The following is a 17,731-nucleotide window of genomic DNA, read 5'->3' as shown; positions in this document are numbered from 1 at the left end:
TAAGAGTCCTCCATTGGCTCTCTATTCATCAACACAGTACCTTTAAAGCCATGTGCATCTCCCACAGGGCCATCCACAACACCGGCCCAGAATTCCTTCAAGACAAAATAACTCACTCCCACCCCTCAAGGACTCTCATATCTCACACAGCATCTCTCCTAGTGGTTGCACATTACAACCCCTCCAGACTGGGCGGATCCTCTTTCTCTATCCAAGTGCTGATCATCTGGGACTTCCCACCCCTACACATTCACAATATTGGCAATCACCTAGCATTCAGAAAGTCCCTCAAAACCTGGGTTGTTCCTCCCTTCTCTTGAAACCCTCCCTCACTCTGAACTCTAGATTGACACACAGAAACACGGATCCAAACACAACAACACTCCTATCAACCAATACACCTCGTTCTCCCACGATTCCTTTTTGGATTTCAAAATGTACACTACTTTATACACAAACGCTTCTTCCGACTGCTCGAGACCATACTGCAAGAGTTCTTATGGGGGAAAGGAAGGCACAGGATAGCGTTACAGTTGCTAACCCTACCATATAGCCAAGGCGGTATTCAACTTCCAAATCTAGAAAGGTATTACCTAGCGGCACAGCTTAGTTTTGTGACCAAATGGCTAGATGATGAACCCACATCTGAAACACCATTGCTACAGGCCATGCTGTCCCAAATCCATCTAAAAGAACTGGTCTGGGTGCCGTCCAAACTGCTGGGAACTTTACCCTTTTTGGCTGATCAAGGGAGGAAAATTTGGTGCAGGGCGAAAATGCTCACTAACTCACGGAACCCCTATGCCCCGGAAGTTCCCCTGATCGCAGACGTATGCACAACACTATCTGACTTGAAACACATCAGGCTCTTGGAGAGGGAAGGGGTCTACACCTGGGGAGATCTGTATGATGAGGGCACTTTCAGGGAATTCATCTCGCTATAGGAGACAGAAGGCATACATACCGGATAATTTTCTATGGTATCAAAGAACCCGTGCTGTGTCCCGACGCAAATGGGACTCGTGGCCGGAAGAACCAGCTACAGACCCACTCCTCACTCTGATGTACAATGTAGGAGAGGGCGGTAGACCCATTTCGCAAATATATGGCCACCTGATCGACATGCCAAATCCTCGGAGCATGGAAATGAAAAGCAAATGGGAGGTGGACATAGGCTGGGAAATGTCTGAAGGGGAGTGGGACAGAGCTCTTACATTCCCCAAAACGGTGTCCAGAAACCATAGATTCAGGCAGATTCAGTTGAACATTCTACATAGAACTTACCTGACCCCGTGCCGCATAGCCACCATCAATCCCCAGGCACAACCGACTTGCAACTGGTGCAGGGGGGAAAAAGCGGATCTGATCCACATGTTATGGGAATGCCCCAGAACGAGGGCACTGTGGGAGAAGGTTCAACACACCTGCAACAAAGCAGGCCTGAGCAAATATAACTGGACACCCGATGAGTGCCTCCTGGGAACCTACCCCAGACCAACCAAACTCAAGCACGCAACAAGACTCATGCACATATCATGCATACTGGCCAAAAGAACTATCGCAATGGCCTGTAAAAAACCCATGGGCCCTCAGTTCAAACTATGGCACAAAGAGACTGCACGGTGGGTGCTAGCCGAGACCGTGGCATGGGAGGACTGTGTGGCCAGATCCACGGATGACTCCAGCATGTCACTTGAGGCATGGAAGGAACTCACCAGGCACATGTTCCACCCCTCGGATGATAAACCCCCCTGAATTGGAACTCAATCTAGGCCCATGTGGGACCTATCGAAAAGCCAGCAGCAGCGGAAGTGCTGCAGAGGATAGAGACCTTTCGGAAGCCCTCCCCCTTTTGAAGTTGCCAGATGGTTCCCTTCGCTCCCATCCTCCCACCGTAGCAATTGACGATATATGAAACAGACAGAATATGGAGACAGTTATGGTTGTTTTGTTTTGTATTTGTATTTTCTTGACATTAAGTTAAACATAAGAGTATTGCTATTTGAGAATGGCTCTATCGCACACAACTTGTTTGATATTATAGAAAATGCCAATAAACACATTTGAAAAAAAAATCAACCAATACACCATGGATGCTGGCAGCATCTTCAGCTGCACACTGAAAGTGAGCAGCCACCAATAAGGCATTTATAAATCCCCAGTGAGAGTCAATAATGGACACACCCCAAATGGGAATGAGACTAAGACCAAGTGCGGGTGAAGTCAAAATTAAAAGTTTATCTAAAGCAATATGGGGCAAGCAGAGAACTCTGCAAACTCCGAGAGCGCTCTGCCGCACAATAGAAAGACATTCATATTTATTACAAAATAACGTCATCAGTGAGGTAAGCTATAGGGGGCACATAGTCATAGGGATTGGGTGGCAAAAACTAGATACTATGTAATGTGTAAGGGCGGTGCTCCAGGATTGGCGGAGATCCACGTGGTGCCAGTGCGGGGTGCTCGGGTCAGCTGGGCTCATCTGGGTGGAGCGCTGGGTCCGAGGAAGTCCAAGCTGTAACAATTCATGCTACATAAAAGTTGCCCTTGTGGCCATACATACTTTGACCATGATCTATCTAAGTTCAAACATGAGAGACATACTCGTAAACGTTTGACCTGAACAATAAAAGTGAGAACACATGGGTCCAAGTGGAAAAATTACTCATAAGATTGTGGTGTCACATTCACCAATCATTCTGTTAAATGTCCTAAGGCAATTATTTATTGTGTGTTTGTGTGAGAAGAATATATTGCCACACAGGGGGTCAGGGGTGAGCTGGGGCGGTACACATCAGGAGGGGCATGCACTCTTACTTCAAAAAGCATTAAGATTAAGATGAGGTGCTTACTGCCCATATTTCATTAACCAGAGTCTAGGGGTGCCAGGCAGATTTATGGTAGCATCGTGAGTTAAGGGGGCTGAGGGGAGGGTGCGTGCTTGGGGCAGGCTCAGCGAAAGGGGTGAGGAGTTACAGTTGTAGCATCACATCATTCACAGGGCTAAGGCTTTGAATCCTGGCCCGGCCAGAGGGGGAGGGTAGTTGGGGGCTGTGCACGTGGTTGTACCTGAGAGGGGAGAAACGGCCCCATAGCATGTTGGGCCGTACATTTGCTACGTTGTGAGGGTCACACCTAGAGCTTACATTCAAATGAGGTAGAAATAGGATAGTGTGTGCATTGGTAGAGTGAAACGTCTGCAACATTCTGCTTATAATATGATGTGCATAATTGAATGCTCAGAGGTTAAACAAATGCTACAAAGGACACTTAATTACACAGTCAGCACCCATTACATTAAAACCATACATACTGCAACACTTAATTGAATACTTTTGAAATCTGACATTTTTAAGAAATCATTGAGTATATATTGATATCATACATTGCTTTGTTTATTGTGCAACAACAGTATTCCTTGATTAGTAATGAAAGGCTTGAATATATACTTCATGGTTTCATGTGTGATCTGGGATGGGTGAGGGCCATCTTATTTTAATATGCACAATCAATCTCATGGACTCGAAGTGAATTTATCGTCCCTTCAGATGGTTTAGCTGCATGGGTGAAACAGGGTGGCACACAGGCTTAGCATACATGTCTGGCACTTCAAACAGGGAACAGGGTTGGGGGTTATCCACAGCATATGTGATGAATGTGGGGTCATGCGAGAGGACAGGACAGTTTTTAATGAGGTAGCTTGTTTTTCTCAAGCCCCAGCTTCAGCCCGGTCATCTGCAGGTCAATGATGGACTGTGGAAAGTGAAAGATGCAGTGTTTGTCATGTAACTCGTTCGCGCCTAGTCTCCCGTGAGAACAGGACTGCAGCAGGGATGCCGAGGGGAGGAGGGCAAGGGAGACGCCGGGCTCGTTGTGCACGGTTAGCAGGTTGCTTATGAGCAAAAATGCACGTAAGCACCTTTTACCTTAAACTCTTAGAACCTACTACACATGGACTGCAGTCACTGAGGGCTTTCCAACCACAAAGTGCATTGATGGCATACAAATGAGGAAAGGGTGCTATATAAATAGCAAATACAATGCAATAGAATACAATTCACACATTGTTCCTCACTCTCACTCATTCAACAATGCTCATATTTAAATGCATTTATCCAGGTGCCTGATTTTCCATATACTTAGAAGGCTAATGTGAGCTGCTGTTCCAGTTTTGGAGATTAAATTAGAGAAGGTGTGACAAGGGTTGTAGATGACACAGAGGTTTATAGCTAAAAAAGATTAGGGGAGAGTATCAGGTGGGATCTGGATAGGCAGATGAAGAGATTAGAGAAAGATTTTGGTAGGGGAGAAGAGCACATTAATTTTGGTAGAGTTTAAATTCAGAGGGTGAAAAGTCATCCACTATTTAATGGCAGTGAGACAGTTGGAAATGTATATAGAGAGATCAGAAGAGAGTTCAGGAAAAGATTTGGGTGTTGTCCACAAAGTGTTGGTATGAGAACCCAAAGGAGGACATTAGTGCCCCAAGAGTAGAGGTGCAGACTGTAAAGAGGAGAGGGGCCAGGACAGAGCCTTGTGGAACACTAACAGTTAGAGGAGTGAGTTGAGAGGTGTTGTTGCTCCAGGAGAAAGAGAAGGATTCAATCAGGCAAGGGCTCAATCGGAAATCCCAAGAAGAAAGAGAGTATTGAGGACATCAGAGTGATCAACAGTGTCAAAGGCAGCAACAGGTCAGGAAGAATAAGTATGAAGGATATGTTGGAGTGCTTAGCGGAGGTGATGAAGTTGGACGCATTCATTGGATGTCTAAGAAATTAGTAAAATGGCTGAACACATCCCTTTCAAGCACTTTAGGTAGTGGAGAAGGAGAGGCATATGGTGACAGTTAGCCCATAGGTTCGGGGCAACCCGCTGCTTTTTTTGGAGTGGGATGACCATGTCTGTTTTTGAAAACAGAGGGAAATCCAGCAGAGTCGAAAGACAGGTTGAAGAGTTCAGGTAGGTGGAGGCCACTAAAGAGGCAATATGCTTGACTAGCTGAGGAGAAAAAGGGTCTGATGGGGCACAAGAGGTTTCAACTCAGTAGCGATTGCACTTCATCAGTATTAGTGTGACTAAAGTGGAAGATAGAGGCAGAAGTGAGTAGGCAGAGTGTAAAATGTAGAAGGAGGGAGTGTGAGGAAGGTCAGGAGAGAGTCTCTAATTTTGGAAATGTTTGCAGCCAAGTATTTAGTGAGGACATTAGCTGTTAGAGTTGAGTTCATAGTCATAGACTTAAGAGGCACGAGGAGTGAGTTTATGGTGCCCTGTAGCCGGCGAGGATGGTTGGAGTGAGAGTCAATGAGAATTAGGTAGGATTCCCTTTTTGCTCTATTAAGTGTGGATTTGAGAGATTCAGGGCAGATAGGAAAAGTTGCAGGTCTTCGTGCAAGTGGGTATTCCTCCATGTGCACAGTAGCAAATATATGTTGGTGCGGAGAAAGCATATGAATGGGGTGACCCATGGCTGAGGATGCTGAGATTTAGGGGTGAAAGTAAGCAGTGGGAAGTTAGAGGAGAATGAGTCATACAGTAGGGATTGGACACTGCAGAAGACAGTGTTGGTGAAAGAGGCATTCGGTGTGAAGGAGGAGAGTGAAAACTGTAGGTCGGCGAAAAAGGGGGGAATGGCAGATGGCTTACATTTCTTTTTAGTAATATGTGAAGCAAGTGGTGAGGAAAGGTCCGAGGGTGGAAAGGAAATATGGTGTAAACAATTGAATGATCAAATAGGCATGGTGTACCAGAAGTATCAGTGGCTGAAAGAGAGGTTTAGAGAAATAAGAGATCCAAAAGTCCCCCCATGTAGGTATGTAGGTTATGGAGTGGAGAGCGTGGTCACTAAGAAAAGACTGCACTTCATATTGTTGAAATGTGGTTGGAAGAGGCAATGTTAAAGTGACTTAAGAGAATGAGGTGATGTATGGTGGAAAGAGAATGAAGGGGATGCCGGAGATCATTAAAGAAGGGTCCAGTGGGACCAGGAGTACGAAAGATGGAGAGGATGTGAACCGAGTAAGGCAGAGCCATTCTAGAGATGGTGAATTTAAAAGAGGTAGGAGAGGATGTGGCATTGGAGGCATTAAGATGGGGAAGAGAGTAGGTGTCTGATGCATCCCCCTCTGCCAGTCAGTCAAGGAGAGTGAATGCAGGATAGTTTGGAGTTGTGTAGGGCCACCAGAGTGGCAGTATCAGATGGAACAATACAGGTTTCAGAAATAGCAAGAAGTTTATGGGGAGGGGAGCTGGAGTGAAAGTCATCAGTGATCAAGGACATTTGGTAACACACAAACCAAGCATTACAGAGTGCAATGTTCAGTTGATGAGATAAGCAAGAGTATAGAAGTTGGGTCTCAGGTGAAGAGAGGCTAGGTGGATAGGTGTTATAGGAGGTATGGTTAGCTTGTCGGCTTTGTCTTTTGGAAGGAGGTTAAAGAGAGATATGGAGGAGTGGGAGTTTCGAGTTGTGAGTTTTACAATAGGGATAGGAAAGCAGGAAGTTGAAGTGCGATTGTAGAAGGCGTAGGGTGAGGTGAGCAGGGGAAGCAGCAGGAGGAGCAGAAGGGAATGCATTATAGTTGAGTTGCACTGTATGGAGAGACAATGCAATAATTGGGAAGTTATGGGCACTGACAGGTGCAGGTGTATTCAAATAGTTGTTTTATTGTAGTGTTGGAGTTTGAGTTGAATGTTGTTTGTGTGCTGTATAATCTCAACATTTAGGCATATGATGCTGTATCTGTCATGGTCAGAGTAGCTTCGCACCATGTTTCCTATTTCATGTTCTTTGCAGGCCTGTATGGTCCCGATGTGTGCCTGTGTTAAAGTACCCCTCTGTCAGTTCTTATCTTTGCTTTATATTACTTTGTTTTCTGTCACCTGCCTGTGAGCACACGTTTCTCTAATATGGTCATGACATGCAGATCTGTGTAGCGGCATCTGTAAATGTCCTCTCCTGACCACCTGGTCCAGTCACGTGATCCTCTTGCACACATAAGGGTCATGCAATAGTAATATCACTCAGAGGGTGAACGCAGTGGTCCCAATATTCTTGCACCAGAGGTGCTCCTGAGTTAAAATTGTGTGTAACCGTTTTTATTCCATGTCACAAAGGATACATGGACCCAACTATTCTGTCTACTTATGTAAACGATACAGATAATCATATCTATTCAGTACCAGAACTCTGGAATCTAAAATCTTCACCTTACACTCTTTCAGAAGACATTTGGTCAGGTTGGAAAAATAAGTCACTTTTGGTGCCTCATAATGTACAGTCCCTGATACCTTCCTAACAAGATGCTCAACATCATCAACTGAACTGTTTGTTCATTAATTCAAGCTCTGGAGTAAAAAATATGATCCTTGTATATTACTTAATTAAAGACTATGAATAGGACTCACGTTGATTCACTGAATCATGGCCTAATGATAACAATATTCCTACTCTCAATTGCATCTTACCTGCAAACTATAAAGCTCTCATGAAAAACCATTTGCTCAGAACCTGCAATAGAGTCTTGACAATCTTCAATGAATACCGATATATCACCAAATGCCTCACACCTCATTGTGCAGATGTAGATTTCCTTCATTTTAAATGTCTAAACTCCACTCCATGTAATGGTCTTTTATTTCTGTAGAAACTCCACCCTATGTTTCTGCTTTTGCTGCTATTTTAATAAAGTAACCTGCTCTTGTTGCAAACCGTTGTTCAATAAATGTTCTTTGTGCCAAGACCTATTGGTTTGAGCTATTGAACTACATAGTCTAACATACACCAGATATTTGCTAGATTGCTTGAGTAGCTTAGAGCTCACTCATATTATTGACTTCCCAACTCATCAACATGGTTATACCCTTGATAGCATAATCCCTCTAAATGCTTTTTTAACCATGTAACCATTCTTTCTTGTGCCTTGGATTGATCATCTTGCTATTCAATGTAGTCTTCACACACCCACTCCTTTTGAAAGTAGTAATCTTAATGTTAAGCTCATACCATTAAAATAGTCTGCAGTTTCTTCCTCATCCAAAGCCCTTTATTTGCACCATTTTGTGCATCCCACTCTACACTGGAATTACACACCCCAGTTGCAGAAAAGATACTAATCTTTCTCTTGCTTTTGATCACCTAGCCTGAAGGAAACCATATCTAAGAAAAAGCCACCATGTAACCTACTTTGGTAGCTGATAACCTTAATAGATGAAAAGTGTACGAAGGTACACACTTAAATGATTACATTCTTAACCAACTGACCTAATATCTCTAAAATAGATGATGTTAAATTAAAAAGAATGTAATATGCAAAAATGACCATTGTGCTAGTATAATACCATTATTCGATAAACCCACCTAAGAAATCTTCTTTTGTATATATGATTATTTTAAATCTAACAAACTAAGTCCCTCCTCCCAACTTTGCAATTGTATTGCAAATTTTCTTAAATTTAAAGCTAGCCTAGTTCATAAAGTAATTAATTAGAAATGCCAATCCCATGACAAAGACAGACTTGTTCACACCTGGGTTTCAAAGTCCTATCCTAGTATTTTTAACTCCTTTTACCCTCTCTCAAGAGCTAATGTAATTCAAATGCTCATAAGATCCAAACCTTCTTGATTGCCTAGAGATATCTGTCCACTTAAGATTTTCAAAAACATCCTTCCAGTCATGTGAGGACCAAATAGGAGCACTCCTTAAACATAAAGTGGTCTCCCTACTATTAAAGAAAACATGCCACTGATCCAAAAGACCCACAAAGCTTTCAGCCTATATCAAGACTCCCCTTTTGGGGGAAACCTTTTGAAGCTGTAGCCTCCAACAAACTCATGAATCAAAAAGAATCATCTAACATCCTCAAAATTAAACAGACGGGTGTCTATCCAGGGTTTGGTGTGAAGGGCAGGGCTGAAGTCGAGGGTAGACGCGGGTGGACGCAGTCCACCCACCTTTTTCAGAAGGTGGACTCAGTCCCCCCAGCTAAAATGAGAAAAACTGAATGGCCTCTTTGACTTTATGAATAATAACTAAAGCTGACCTCTGGGATCGAACTGCAGTCTCAGGTTAACAGGCCAGACACTTCACCACTGCACTATATAACCTGATGTAAAATAACAAACAACTAAAGGTGAAATGTCCCATTTCAGAACTGCAAGTTACAGGGAAAACATTTGTATTCTTGGAGTTTAAAACACGCACACCTTTTAACTTTTTCAAAAATACCATTAGAAGAAAATGTCCTCTCTTGGTTTTGTTTTGGTGTTGATTTTATGAAAGGAAAATGACACTCGTCCTGTGCAAATTGAAGTGCCAATTTAATGAAATATGCATATTTCACCTTGATATGCAAATGTCCGTTGACGTCACATCCCATTGCATTTGTTGATGAGTCCCCCCTCTTTAATTTTTAGGGCATGACCCCTGGTGAAGGTTGTAGTGTTTCAATGTCTGCCAGCATCAGGAGACTTCTGGACGGCAGCAGTGTCACAGTACTGGTTTTCCGAGATCTTTTCGCAGCCTTTGACACCGTTGGCCATTCTATTCTCATGGGCCATTTGCAAAATGTCAAGATCTCTTACACAGCACAAGCCTGGCTAACTGGCTTCCTGAGTCAGTATTACAACCTGTCACCATTTGGGTACCGCAAGTCTCAACCGTCTCTCCTCTGATAATCAACAGCTATTTACAAACACTGGGAAAGAGTCTTCAGTCATTTAATATGCATATGTGTTTTTACACCTATAAAGACAATGTCAAGATCTTTTTACCTTTTGATAGAGTGCTGCCTACAGCTATAACAACTTTATCAAAGCCATGATGATGGTATCAGATTAGTTGGAAAGGAACCACCTAAAATTTAAAACTGAATTACGAACTTGCAGCCACGAAATTCAGACTTGAAACCCTTATCTCTGGTGCGTACACTTGGTGTAATTATGGACACCAGGATGTCACTAATTTGAAAACAATTAAGCGGTTGGAGCATGGTTTGGCCAAATCTGACAACTAAAGCAATTTAGCCATCAGATTCAATTAGCAAACACTTCTTTATTTTCGCACATTGACCTATGTAGCTCCATCAAACCGGACCTTCCTCAGTAGCCTATCTCTCGGCCGCAGGAAGTCCAGAACTCTTTGGTTGGACTATTACCGAAATTCTCAAAAATGTGTCACAGTCCCATGCCCTGAAACAGATTCATTGGATGACAGTTCTTGAATGCCTCTTTTTCAAAATTCTCTTTCTGGCACATAATTAATATTAGCAAAATGACCCCACTTTTCTCATAGTAATGCAAAAAATAACTCTTTGTAATTGTTGTGCTCTGAAATCCTGAATAACCTCTCCACACAAAAATATCTTTTACAGAAATGTGTTGTCATGATTTCTAAGGACAGGCAGTAACTGTGTGTCCTTCACTGTGTTTAAAGAATAGAAGCTGACCATCTTCATTTCAGAAAACAACTGAAAAGCACAACTTTTCCGTCTAGATTCAAATTCTTCCTCTTCTAACTCTGCCAATTAGACAACTCCAAAAGCAACCTCAAGACTAAACAACTTCACACCAATTTTGACAGAAAGCTTCACTAAACTAGTGAAACAAAGCAGCAAGTTGCATTTCCAACAGACCCTTGTCCTGAAGACATCTACAAGATCATCTTCAGCCAAGGGACACCTTCAGAATGTGTTTAGAACCTCATGAACCATTCTCTGGGAACAGGGACCAAACAGCATGGTTTCAAATTGGCACACATTAAACCACTTCTCAAAGGCCTCTCTGGAAATACAGAAGACCTAACCAACTACCAGCCTTTTCCAAACATCCCTTAGCTGGTACAGATCCATTGGGGTACTGGGATGAGGGCGGAATTGTGGGTGATGCCTTCAATTTGGGGGTTGTGGTGCAGATCAGTTGGGGTACTGGGACAAGGGTAAACCTATGGGTGCTGCCTTAAGTTAGGGATTTGGGGTGCAGATCAGTGGGGGTACTGGGAAGAGGGCAGACTTGTGGGTGCTGCCTTAACTTAGGGGGTTGAGGCGCAGATCAGCGGGGTTACTGGGGTGAGGGTGGACTTGTGCGTGCTGCCTTAAGTTAGGGATTTGGGGTGCAGATCAGTGGGGGTACTGGGAAGAGGGCAGACTTGTGGGTGCTGCCTTAAATTAGGGGGTTGATGCGCAGATCAGTGGGGGTACTGGGATGAGGGTGGACTTGTGCATGCTGCCTTAAGTTAGGGATTTGGGGTGCAGATCAGTGGGGGTGCTGTGACGAGGGCACAATTGTGGGTGCTGCCTTATGTTAGGGGATTAGGGAGCAGATCAGTGGGGGTACTAGTACGAGGGAGGAATTATGGTTGCTGAATTAAGTTAGGGGTTTGGGGTGCAGATGAGTGGAATTGATGATGATTACTTGTAAATAATCCTTGATTACTTTTTTACATGAGTCCGGAGCAAAAGTTGTTTGACAGCGCCTTGTTTTGTTTGCCATGGGGGTGTGTTGTGGACATTCTGAGAGCTACTAGTTTTTCTTTGCGCTGTAATCTTCTACTCACATTTGATTCCATGAATCGGATCCAGCGCTGTTAATTTCATCTGCACAATGTTCTTGCTCACGCTAACTAGTTAGCTCGCAATTGGTGCTTTTTTGCTATATTTGGCCCATTGTTTTCATGTCTTTTTAAACAGGAAGAAAAGCATGGTTTTGCTTGTTTGTGCATTGCTTCCCATTGTAAATATATACAATATTGAATGTAATATGCTGTTGCTGCGTGTTTTTCTCAAAATAAAATGTGCACCCTACTTTTTTGGCAAGTTAACAAACATGTTTACCGAAAGCTACAGTTTTAAAATTATAGTTTTTCCATGTTTAACAGATAATGCCTCAGTGCCTCAATGTATATGTTGCTGGTAAGCCTACACATCATGTGGTTGAATTGCTTGTCTGTAAAATGCATGCAGTATTTACGGCCTTATCTTTATTTATTAAAAACCTATAAGATTGAAAATAAAATCGAATAATTCTATTGCTCACAAATAATGAAACAATACTATTTTTTAAATTAATAAAAACAAATGTAAAAAGCGAAAGGGCTTAGAATCAGATACGTAATTAATCAAACAGAAAACAAGGGAATCCCTCTAGGGTTGCCAACTATCAAAGATTCTGACACAGCAGTGAAATACGAAAGCATCTATTCTGCAGTGGCAGGGCACTGGGAATATAGAGGTCAGATTGCATGGCATGGGTTTCCACACATCTTAAAAGCTGCTGAGAGATGGAGTCCCTGGAGGACATGTCATTTATGCTGATCTGAACATTTACCAATTCGTGTTCTCCTTTTTAATCGTTTACTATAAATAATACATGTTTTGATACAGGATTAATAAACTTGAAACTCGAATTGTAAAATTATGCGTTTCCGTTGTGATTACCTGTTGTTTGCGGGGAGGCAAATCAATATTTTAGTATTTGTGACATAATTTACATATTTCAGGCACTTGTTTTGTTGTAGTACCCGTCAGATAACGCGGATAATTATGCGTTCAGTCTTTCTTAAGCCTGCATGGCACCGGATTGGACCCCGGCATAGCCTACATTGGCCTTCATTTAGCCATTGGTGGTGCGTGGAATAAAATGTGGTAACTTTTTAACTGAATCTTTACAGATTTGCCTAATTTCGAGGTAAAGCGCAATATCATATGAGGCGGTCCATGCCGTAATACTGCCTCGGGTAATGCATGGAATACCACGTGCAGTAAATGAATCCTATTACTAATTGACTGTGATCATACATATTAATGGTATTGCTGCACACATTCAAGTTCAAAGCAACCACACTTAATAAGTTCCCAGGCCTTGATGCAGATTTGCGTGCCCGTGGGGAGAGAGACACAACACACACACACACACACACACACACACACACACACACACACACACACACACACACACACACACACACACACACACACACACACACACACACACACACACACACACACACACACACACACACACACACACACACACACACCCCCCCCCCCCCCCCCCCCCCCCCCACCCCCCCAATCCATTGATGCAACATGACAATGGATGGGTGGAGCGAATTTAGTGAGGTGATTTTGTTGTATTTGTGCTCATTAGCCCTTTGTGAAACACCCCACTACCTTCTTCCATCTGTCTTTCCAAAACCGATGGTTTGATCACGTGTTTTGTGTGCATGTGATTTCTCATGCTTGAGAAAGGATCACTTGCCGAGGAAGCGTGCCTAAGGAGCTCTCATTTTACCCTGCCTCTCTATCAATTGCAGTTAACTTGAAAAACATTGGGGTAACCGAAAATGCACACCACTAAAATATGTTGGCTTTACTCCATCAATGGAATTCTAAGTCTTTCATCTGGAAGAGGATATACAGTTGAGTAACGTTCATTGGAGAGCAGTAACAATTGTTGTTTAAAGCAGTACAACATAGCAAAACCACCACTAACTAAAAACGAGATACTAATATTAGATATTTTTATTTTATTTTGCATTGCACTGAGCGTAAACCTGATTGCATCTAGTTACTGAAACAACACTGAGGTATTACTAGCAGATCCATGGTTATGTAGGATTCTAAGACAGAACATCTTAGCAAAAAGGTTTTGTCTGGCAAGTTATGCATTGCACGGGAGCATAGATGCGAAAGCCTTGGCTGTTAAGCTAAAAATGGAGCCTGGCTACAGAGGTACGTTTTAATGCAAATAGAGAACATGCATGGTGAGCTGTCATTCTGCTTTATCAGGAGGAAGCATGCAGGGAAATTAGGTGTTATGGGGTGAAAGTCTGATGCCCAGTGAGGGAAAAGATTTTTGGAGAAACATTAGTTTGAGGATATATATATAGTCAATGAAAAGACTTTAGTTAAAGTGCACTTAAGTTGTGAAGATGTAACGCAACAAAACTCTTGGAATTCAGCAGATGTGGGAAGTCATAACCAGCTTAACTGCAATACTCTTGTTGATGTGCCCCATAATGCTATGTCCCCCATAATGCTATGTCCCCCATAATGCCATTTTGTATGTCATTGAGAATCTCTTCTCTTATAATATGTATGTGCTCATGGGCTTTACACTGGGAATGTGCAGAGTTAAGCTGGTCATGCCTTCCCACATTTGAATTTCAAGGGTTTTGTTGCATCAAATCTGCACAACTCCTGGCCATTGCACTACATGGTGTTTAATAAAAAAATGTAAAAATGACCTTGGGATGTGGCACTGTGCCGTGTTGAAGTTTTGGTTGTCTGTTCCTCAGTTGATGATGTCACAGTCGTGAACCGAGAAAACAGATTTCAGGAACTAGGATGTGCTGCTGAAGTATGCAGTAAGACTCTTTTTGTTCAAAGACCCTTAGCATCCAAAGCTACTCGGGTGTTAATTGAGATAAAATCTGTGTCTGTGGACTGAGACTTCTGGTAACTGTACCTCTGCCTGCATTAAGGGACCCTTGTTTCATTTGTGCCTTTAACCTGGGCGGTGGGCAGTTACCGGTAGGATTAGCCCGTTGCCATGGTTCTTAATGTTAAACCCACTTCTCCCCAGTTTAGAATATTTTTTTTACTTTTACGACGGTTCTGAAAATAGCATTTGTTGGGTTAAGGAGGGTATGGGAGAGGGTGGCTGTAGGAAAGATAGATGGAAAGTAGACAATTTCTTTTTACAAGTTTTATCTTTTTTTTCAATTAACATTTAGTTAAAAACAAACCTGAAAAGGGAGACAAAAACTCAAAAAAAAGAACTATTGTCAATTTCACCCATGCTCCACCAGGGCACCCTCAATTTCCTCAATAGTTGTGGCATTCAGTGCTATTGGCATATAGTACTTCCTGCAGGAGAAAGATCCTCCTACTGGAGACCTGTGTTGGCAACGAGGATCTACCGCAGTGTCAGCAGAGGCGACACTCCTATCAATGGCCCCAGATGAAGTTGATGGGAGAGGTCCAGGGGATGACACAGCTGGTGGTGGGGGTCTAGCAACCTCTGCAACCTGTGGCATTGCACTTCTGGTGCTGGGTTGCAGGGCATTGCAACCAAGGCAGTTTGCCTGTTGCTGGAACCTGCTTCTGAAACGTTCCTCCACTTGCCACCAGTGGAATCAGGCGGTTGGCGAAAGCTGTGTTGCCCAGGCTCAGTGCAGGGACTGAAGAGAATTCTTTCCTGTGCACCTCTCTACAAAATGTGCACTGTCCCTTCTCAACATCTGACAATGGAGTATGTTTAGTTGCCTTAAAATAACACTAGCACAGGGAAGATGTGAAACTCCTGTGGCAGTACTTCTTGGGTGGAACTGGCTGCTCTACCCTCTCGACATCTTGTGGGTCTTAAGGGACAGTGACAAGGTTTATGTCTTCATCACTGGAGGCTGCTTTGGGTTCTTATGTCACCATAGCTAGAAAATAATCAAAAGAAAAATCAAAAGAGAAAAATAATAATTAAAGCAAAAAGGATCAAAAATCCTTAAAAAGGGAATACAAAAACAAACATGAATATAAAACAAGCAAGCCACCAGAAAACAAAGTAGAATACAGGGAGAATACACAGGGAAAAGTGTTGATTAGGGAAAAGTGAACTTTGGTCAAAAAGGACAGTCAAACTTTGCACTCTGACTTTGCCTCCAAATCAATGTGAAAGTGAAAGATTTTCTGGAGTATATATATTTGAAATTTGAGATCTGTGTGTCTATGGACCAGCCAGCTCTTGGGTTTCATACTGTGCACGTTCCCTTAGGCCAATCCATTTGCAGATTTTTTTTGGTACCCACGAATCCTGATTCGAAATGAAATGAGTCTGTTTTTATTCTTTTTATATAATGGATTTTTGAATATGTTGAGTGACGATTCGGTTGTTGATTAGCTCGTGTGTGGCAAGCACGATTTCTACAATTGTTATATGTATGTTCTGCCCTATATGAATATTGTGAAAATTCGGGATTTGGGAGTCGAATGTCAAATTTTAGTTCTGTTCACATTACAGTTTGAATCGTAAAGTTAAGCAAAGTAGTGTGTCTTTTTTCCGGTTTTTATTGGACTTTTCCAAAGGAGGGTGAAATTATCAATGATTTTTGTAGTGTTTACATTCTTCCTTCACATAAAACAAAGTTTTGGGAAGATTGAGATACAGATTTTATTTCATTGCTTGTATACGTGGTTCTCAATATGCATTGTTGTGCCATGTACTCTTCCTCATCTCAGAATTGTCTGAATAATTCATGACATTATGACTTCTCAATACGTTTTGGTTGGTGGATTAAGCATACATGTGAATAATGTTCAATGGATAGTGTTTATTCATTTTTATAGACACTGTTCATTAATCTAGATCACATATCAGCACATCCCTCTTCCTCGTCCCAGTACTTTTGTAATCTTGAGCTGAGTATTATTTTTGAAAATAAAATGTTCATGTTTATAGGTAGTCCTTAAAAAAGTTCTCTGTTTATAATATGCAAACTGCATTTGTGTACAACCCACTCTTCCTCGTCACATTCCCCCACTAACGACACATTGCTATTCCACATCACAATCTCCAACTATCCAACCACACTCTTCCTTTTCACAGTTCCGAGCTACCCCACCACACTCTTTTTTGTCACAGTCCCCAACTACACAACCTCAGTCTTCCTAATCACAGTCTTCCTCTAACCCCATCTGCTTCCTCATTACAGTACACCATTACTAACCCCTTTGTACCTGGTGTACACAAAAAAAGAGGAAATGCTTGATAAACCTGATATTGGTAGTTCAAGAACAAATAGTGATAACAAATGATATGACATCAGGCATGTTATTTGAAAGTTTCAGTGAAAAAAACATTAGTTGCAGTGACATCAAGGTGATCATCAACACTTGACTCCTGTATGGACTGCTATTATAGGACAGAGTGACCACTGATATACCTCATACAGTATTTATTATCATATTACATCAATCCAAGATTTTAACAGAACACTGTCACACTGTGGTTCAGCAGCAACAGAACATTACATAGGGCCTCATTACAAGTAGGGCGGTCAGGGATACCGGGCACCGTTAAGGAGACCGGTGCGGGTAATCCCTTACCACCCTACTACGAGTTCCCTTAGTGGGTCCCTCCTTCAACGCCTGGTTTTACCAGGCGTTATGGACGGGACCCGCTAAGGGACTTCAGTGCTAAAAACGGTACCGCAAATTGCGGTACCGTTATTAGCTACTTCCCCATTCCCATTGAGCCCTATGGGGACTCAAATGGGAATGGGGAATGGTTTTTTCAATGGGGACTTACCGGTCCCGCAAAGGTCGGACTACACTGGTAAGTCCCCATTGAATGAGACCGGTGCCGGTACCGTTATCGGAGGCAGTCATGGCACAAATAGCGCCATGACTGCTCCAATCTCGGAATGAGGCCCATAGACACCATATACAACGTATAAACATGTTCATAAAAGCACCCTTGTTTAAACCAAGGGTCATGAAGAGCATAAGATGGTTGATTGTATATCTCTGTATGCAGATAATATAATAAACCAGAAATGATGCGGTTAGCTCTTCAAAATAATTTCAAGAATGGCCATTGGCCAATTGTCTATCAAAATAAAGAAGCTCCAATACAACTCTTTCTAAGCATGAGGGATCATTTTTGGATCAAGGATATGTTTATCCTGAGAAAGTGGGCAGAACGCATGCTGTTTATAATGCAGGAATGCAAAATAAACCATTT

General features: G+C 42.4%; 1 protein-coding gene across 2 annotated transcripts in view; it reads left to right on the top strand.

Annotated features, from left to right (window-relative positions):
• Positions 1-17,731, top strand: part of MYO16 (myosin XVI) — a 3,167,675-nt gene that overhangs the window by 119,263 nt on the left and 3,030,681 nt on the right. The window lies entirely within an intron of this gene.

The sequence above is a fragment of the Ambystoma mexicanum genome, chromosome 7p, assembly GCF_040938575.1.
Source record: "Ambystoma mexicanum isolate Mex_15411 chromosome 7p, UKY_AmexF1_1, whole genome shotgun sequence".
NCBI classification, from domain to species: Eukaryota; Metazoa; Chordata; class Amphibia; order Caudata; family Ambystomatidae; genus Ambystoma; species Ambystoma mexicanum.
This window is presented reverse-complemented; position numbering and strand designations above follow the sequence as displayed.